Below are 7,023 nucleotides of genomic sequence, written 5' to 3' on the forward strand. Positions count from 1 at the left end.
TTACTTTCTTTGTTTTAGATGGCATTTATTTTTAAATTTTTATTATTCAAAAATAACAGCCTGCGGAGGGTAGGGTTGCAAATCCCTTGGAAAGTCTTTATAAGGAAACACTTTCTCCATTGCTACCATGGGCTCTTTACACAATCGAGAACATCTCAAATTCTCAAGACTCCAAATAAGTCAACTGATGTCTACCAGGTGTTCACTTGCAACCAAAGAAGATACAGGAGAATGAAAAGTGTTGTGCTTTGGGTTTTTTAGGGTTCCCCCTCTCCCATATTTTTCTTCTTACAACTACAACCTTATCTGTGGGCAAAGGAGAGTACAGGAAGTACCGCCATTTGCAAAGTGATTCATTTCCTGTCTCCTCAGAAAGATGGGGTGGCAGAAAGAACACAAACCCACTGGCTTTTCTCATTTTATTCATGAACTAGGTGAAATTAAACCGTACAGGTCAAAATGACCAAAGAGTTGTCAAAGAGATTGTTCTTTTTAGATTCAAGATACACAGGAACAGCTGTTTGTAGTGTGTTGCTACCGGTTTAAAGGAATCAAAACAAAAACCAGTTACCATAATCTGAACGGACAAAATTCAACGTTTTACACATGATAAGGTGCTAAAGGAACACTCAAACAGCAAAACCAACCTCTGCTTCTTTTAAACAAATAATAATAATAATTAAAAAAAAAACAGTGTCTTGGCTCTGCATCATCAAACTTTAGACATATCTATATACATAATTCTACAACTGATAATAGTGCCTAGTTATTTTCAGAATTCCAATGACATAACAGATCAGACGATATCATCTCCCTTTTATGGAAAATTAAACAGTACTTTTTATTTGGCAACAGAAGTATAGTACAGTCAACAGGACATCAGGGAGTCAGAGGGTTTCTCCCCTGGGCAGGGCTGGGAGAGGAAGCTCGGATGTGTGTGTTCAGCTGTGTATTGTCACTGGAAACACTGGTGATCTATGTCAAGACTGATACTTTCTTTTCCAAGCAGGCAAAGGCAAACAGGAGTGACTTGCGGGCACCAATGGGCAAGACCCCCACCTTATGGCATTTCTGGTCTCCAAACTTTGATTTGGAACTTCATGGTCCGAAGGGGTAGGTGGCTAATTGACCCATTATGTCTCACAACCCATCCAGGAAGGCGACAGAAAGATGGGGCAGGGTGGGGTGGACCAGACTGATCTGAGACACCTACCAGGCTAAGCCCAGACCAGGAGATCTTTAGAAGGTTTCCTCTTAGAGAACTAAGTCAGTTTCTGCACAGAGACCTTTCCTCATTGGATCATGGATTCTAAGAAGCTTCTAGCAAATCCAGCCTCCATTGGTCATCTATATTCCCACACACACAGTGCTCATTCCAGAAGCAATGCCCTATCCACCAGGCTCTTCTTTCCCAGGGGATTGTTTCCAGAGCTGCCACTTCCTGAAGTGACTTTCTGGTACCCTTTGGGTTTGGACATAGACTAAGGCAGGATTTTTGCTTTCCATCTCTCCCCCAGGAGGCCTGCAGGGGCATTTATGGAGCACAGAAGACTGCTCCAAAGCAACAGACACTTTTCTGGAAAGGGCGGGGAAATTTCTTCCCCGGGATCTCCTCAGAGACCCAGTTCTCCATATCCAGGACCAACTTAACCTAGAAATCCCAAACTCTGACCATTCAGAAGAACAATCTTGCTCAGCCCCTGATTCTTCACCATCTGCTAGAACCCCTGGAAGTTTCTGCAACACACAAATCTCATTCTAACACAATAACCCTCCTGAGCAACCTTCTTTAAACATTCCCATTTAAAACCATTCTATTCTTGGCCCTCCCCTCCCCTCCCCCGGTAAAAAACTTGATTTCTAATATCCATCACATAGATTTTTTTTGTTTGAATATAAGGTATTTTTTTGGGATAAACCCTGACCTGATCAAGCATTTCTATTCCTAGAATAAGGTGGGGTTTTTTTCTCTCTTTTTTTTCTAGAGTTTATGCACTTAAATTAGACTCCTAAAATACTCTCATATACATACAGAAAAATAATCTCTCAATGACAAATCACACTTTACAATAGCAAGTTAAATAGTTTCGGCTACAGAGTTGGGGTTAGTGAGTGCAACACATACCAACACAGCCTCTTACATACTACACATACATGTAGTAAAGGACATTCAGAAACACAATAGCAGAGATTTCACGATGTACCATAAAGGCGCTCAGCTTTTTCATTTTCAGTGGTAGATATCTGCCTCTTTTTTTTCCTTATCTGGAACCATCTAGAATGCCAAAAACCTGAAGTTGGGAAGTAATTAGCTGCAGATGATCTAAGAAAGAAGTGGGGGCCTCACTTGGCTGTGCTAAGAGACTGTTCTTGGCTTGCTCAGGAGTGCTTAGACATCACCTGTGCGATGCCAGAATTGGAAATTGGGTCAGAGGCATTCTTGGACCCCATACAGGGCATTTTTTTAATCATAGATTTCTCATCTGTATGCAGGTACTTGTATATATGCTGTGAGATCACTAAGCAAACGGGCCAACAGTCATGAAACATGAATGATGACTGATGCAGGGAAGAAACTACATGGTAAACATGGGGTGAGGTATGATGATGTGACCTGATGTTGTGAGGACTGCAACGATGGTACAGCAGTGAAGGAATTTGACTTGCATGAGGCCAACCTAGATTTGATCAACCATCATTCCATACAATCCCGAGCACTGCCAGGAGTGATTCCTGGTTGCAGAGTCAGGCATGATTCCTGAGCATTGTCTGATATGGCAAAAATAAATAAACACAACTTGAAAAAATTATCTGAAGTTGGTTTCACAGTTCAAAAATACTTGGGTCACTAGAATTTCTTTCTCTTTTTGGTTTTTGGGCCACATCCAGCAATATTCGGGGTTTACTACTGGCTCTTCACTCCAGGGTCACTCCTAGTGGTGCTTGGGGATCAAATGGGATACTGGAAATCAAACCCATGTTGGCCGCACATAAGGCAAAAACACTATCCATTGTACAACTTCTCTGGCCCTGGCAATGTAGGTTCTTAATTCCTGGATAAAAAAATAAGTTTCACTAACCAAGATCTTGCTAAAACACCTACTTTGCGACAAGGTGAGTACTGAAAAGTGACTTATGAAGGTTGATTTTGTAGAGGGACCCACCCACGTGCTCACTCAAGAGCGTAGATGCTGGCTGGCATCATCATCATTCGATGCTTCTAGAAAGTATTGCTTGAGCAGTCCCCCAGTTGGAAGGTCATACTACATTACCAGCTAGAATCCACTAAGTCTTTCCAAGCAGTGGAGTGTGTGCACTCGAAGTGAACCTGTCATTTTTGATCCACTCTTTGTCCACTTTTTTACCTCGCAAACTTTACAACCTCCGGACAGAATCAGGACAGCTTGAAAAGATTATTGCTCTGCACATGCATGTGTGTATATGTAGAAATATGTAAAAATCACCTGCAGCAGTTGTTTATCTGCTGCCTTGGTTTCCACGACAGAGGCAAGAAAAAGAAGTCCCTGCACTTTCTGCCTGTCTGATGTGGCAGCCCAGATTAAAGGAAGGAATACAGGAAAAATAAAAATAAAATAAAATATGTAGAAATCAGACTGATTTGCAAGGGCCAGCAGAACTGCCAAGGTTTTGTAGAGTCCTGCTCCATGCAAAAAAAAAAAAATCTCTGGGAAGAAACCACAAAGCATTGAGGGCTCTCTTCTGTGACCATCTGACTCCAGGAGCTGAAATCTTTTAAAATTAATGTCTTCCTCCCTTCACTAGCTTCCCCTACTGTGAAGCTGAAGTGGGGAATATCCCAGATGTAAATATTTTCTGAGCCCAGGGGCTTGGACAGTCATAGCTCAACAGGATCCATAGCTCATAGCTCAGCTTGAGGGAGGCAGTGGCCTGGGGTATCCCTGTCCGGGAAGCCTAACACCCCAACATTCAACCTGACTACGCCCTTCCCTTTTTAACTGCTTTCTGTGATGGTCACCTGGATGGTGACCTGGCTGCAGAGGGAAGGAATGGCTGGTGTCCAATGAATGGGCTCCAGGAAAGCTCTTGGCCATAGTACTATGGCTGCCATGTTTTGTTCCCCAGGGCTTAGGCGGGCCTTTGATTGTGCCCTTCTCATAGAAGCAGGCTCCTTAAGAACTGTTTCAACCCAACTGTTTCCCACTGCCAGGGCCCCTTTCCAGGAGGACCGAAGCCCTCCGGTCTCAGGAACTGCCTGCACACATGGAGTGTGTGATTAGGACAGCCTCCAGGGTGCAGGTGGGCGCCAGGCCTTCCTGCAGCACCCTGGATTAGGCCCCTCTGGGCATCACTCCCAGTCCTGCTTTGTGTATGCAGGGCCTGGAATTTCCATCTGCTAGTGGGTTCTGAAAGCGACTGTGGGCTTTAAGTTTGCCAGCTATCCATCTCCTTCAGTGCACGTACCTACACATGTCCTGACATTTTTACATACACTCATATTGCCAACAACTCACATTCCAAACGACAACATAACCAAATTCCTCATACAACTCACACTCTCATCACTCACACACTCCCAACCACTAACACACCCCTTTCACACATACTCAATCACTCCCTATTATCCCAACACACATTCACTCCCTTCCAACCACTTGCCCACACATTCCTGGTCACTCACACACATCCATACACTCCCAACTGTTCTCACAATCACCTATGCTCCCTCCTGCTTATACCCACATGTCTGTATGCATGCACACAAACACACACCTCCCTATGTTTCCACTATATCATACACGCACTTGCTTACTCGCACACCTCACAATGACTTTCTGCAACCCCTTGCCCCTTCTTTATATCTGGAATACCAGCAGTCCGCAGAGAAACTGGCTTGTTTCAGTCCAGGGGACCTGGCTTCTAGAACTTTCCCTAGGGCAGTGGTTCTCAAATAGTGGGGCGCGTTTGACCTCAGCAAACACTGTCATCACAAGCTAAGCCCCGTGTTTACGTCTCTGTATGTGTCTGGAGCTGAGAGTTGCTGTGTCCTGCTTCAAACCCTGCTTCGAAAAGCTATGCACTGCAAAACGTGCTCATTGTAGCCATTAATCCAGGCATCACCTCTGATTAAAAAATCAGCTCAAATTATTTTATATATTTTTGTTTTGCAGGTTAAAATTATTTTTTAATAAAGATACTATTTACAGTCGCAACAGGGGGAGCGAAAACTATTTTCTTCCTAGGGGGGGCATGACAGAGAATAATTGAGAAGCACTGCCTTAAGGGTGTGTGGAATGGGCAGGAGGGACAGGTCTCATTCCTGCAACAGGGAAAGTGTCCGCAGATGCTGGGTTCTGGTCCATCCCCGTTGCCTTCCCTCATCTCACTGAGCACCCCCAAATTCTTTCCGTTTGCACTGCAATGCTTCCCAACGGCAGTAGGTGGTGCTAGCACACTGGGAGGGATCCACCAGCCGGTCCTAAATGGGTCCACCTGAAGATCGCCCTCTAGTGGCAGCTGTGGGAGCTGCAAAGCACCACTCTTTCTGGACTCCTGTTTGATATCTAGGGTTTAAAAACAGGGGTTTGGAGATAACATCCAGGAAAGTAAGTGCCAAGGAACACAGTTCTAGAAACACCGCTATGCGGAAACTTATTCTTTCAAATGAAAAAAAAAAGTACAGAGCCAGGATTCCTGGAAGACAACTTTGCATTGCTACCACAGCATAAAAATGAAACCCTGGTTACTGGCGAAAGTCTCAGTAAACATCCGGTCTTCATGGTTGACCAATGAAGTCTATTTCTAAAGTTTCACCTGGTGGGCTTTGGAGGCTAAAATATTTACAATGTCCAGGCTAGGGTAGAGACAGGACAGAATCATTTTTGATGTGTAGCTGACAAAATATCCTGGCATAAAAGAAGGACAGGTACCTCAAGTTATGAAAACCAGCCATAGAGAATATTGGGGGAAAGCACTCTATGATGTGTGTGTTATCTGGATCCTCAATATCCAGCACCCAATGCCTCAATTTTTTGAGGGGACATTTAGAAGCACACCCAGCAGTGCTCAGTGCATACTCTTGGCTCTGTGCTCAAGCATCTCTCAGTGAAACTCAAGGGATGCAACCAGATCAGCTATGTGCAAAACAAATAACTTAAGCCCATGTACTGTCTCTCTGGCTCCTAGAGGCCTCCTTTTCACAGAGGAACTAATTGAGATGAAATACTTATTAAGGCATGGAGATGAATGTTTGCACTGCGGGTTACTTAAAAATGAAAAATATAATTACATTATGTAGCCTAATATAACCTATAATTAGGCTATGAAAGCCATGAAGGCAGGTCCTCCTCTCTATTGTATGGCCTCCAGAATCATGGCAGGGTTCCTTAAATGAACCCTGCCTGCCAGCATTTGTTAGATACCATCACTTCTGAAAAGAGACTTCCTAGTGCCTTGGTCTCAGGCATCCCAGTTTCTATTTGAGGAAACAGTAAGGGTAAAGATGCCTTCACATCATACTTCCTATAAAGTACATTTGCTGGCCTCTGAGAAACAGATTCCAGCTTCTAAAAGACCTTAGGCTAGCAGTTGGTTGAGCTACCAACAAACACATACAATCCCCGCTAATGTGAGAACTCCAGCTTCAGAGACCATGGATATGCCAAATATTTTTACAACATAAAGCAGCCCCCACAAACTATTGGCCCACGGCACTGCCAGGTGTATCCTGGCAGACAATCAATGCAATTAGGCCAAATGCCTTGGGAGCAGCTCAGACCACAACAGCGAAGTCATCACTGCCTCTGGTCTCTTTCGTTACTGATGATTCTTCTGCCTACTAAAAGCTGATCTATTCTATCTAGCTGGGGTCTGCTGCCAAGTTCACAGCAGCCCCCAGAAAAAGGAGTCTGAAACAAAAACACCACCAAGATCAAACCCAACACAAATAAGTAAGTCATCGCTATCTACAATGGAAATAATTTTTGTTGCTTTCTTATTTGGGAACCAAACCTGGAGTCACTTAGCAGATACTCCCAGATAAAT

This window comes from Suncus etruscus, chromosome 13 (genome assembly GCF_024139225.1).
Source record: "Suncus etruscus isolate mSunEtr1 chromosome 13, mSunEtr1.pri.cur, whole genome shotgun sequence".
NCBI lineage: Eukaryota > Metazoa > Chordata > Mammalia > Eulipotyphla > Soricidae > Suncus > Suncus etruscus.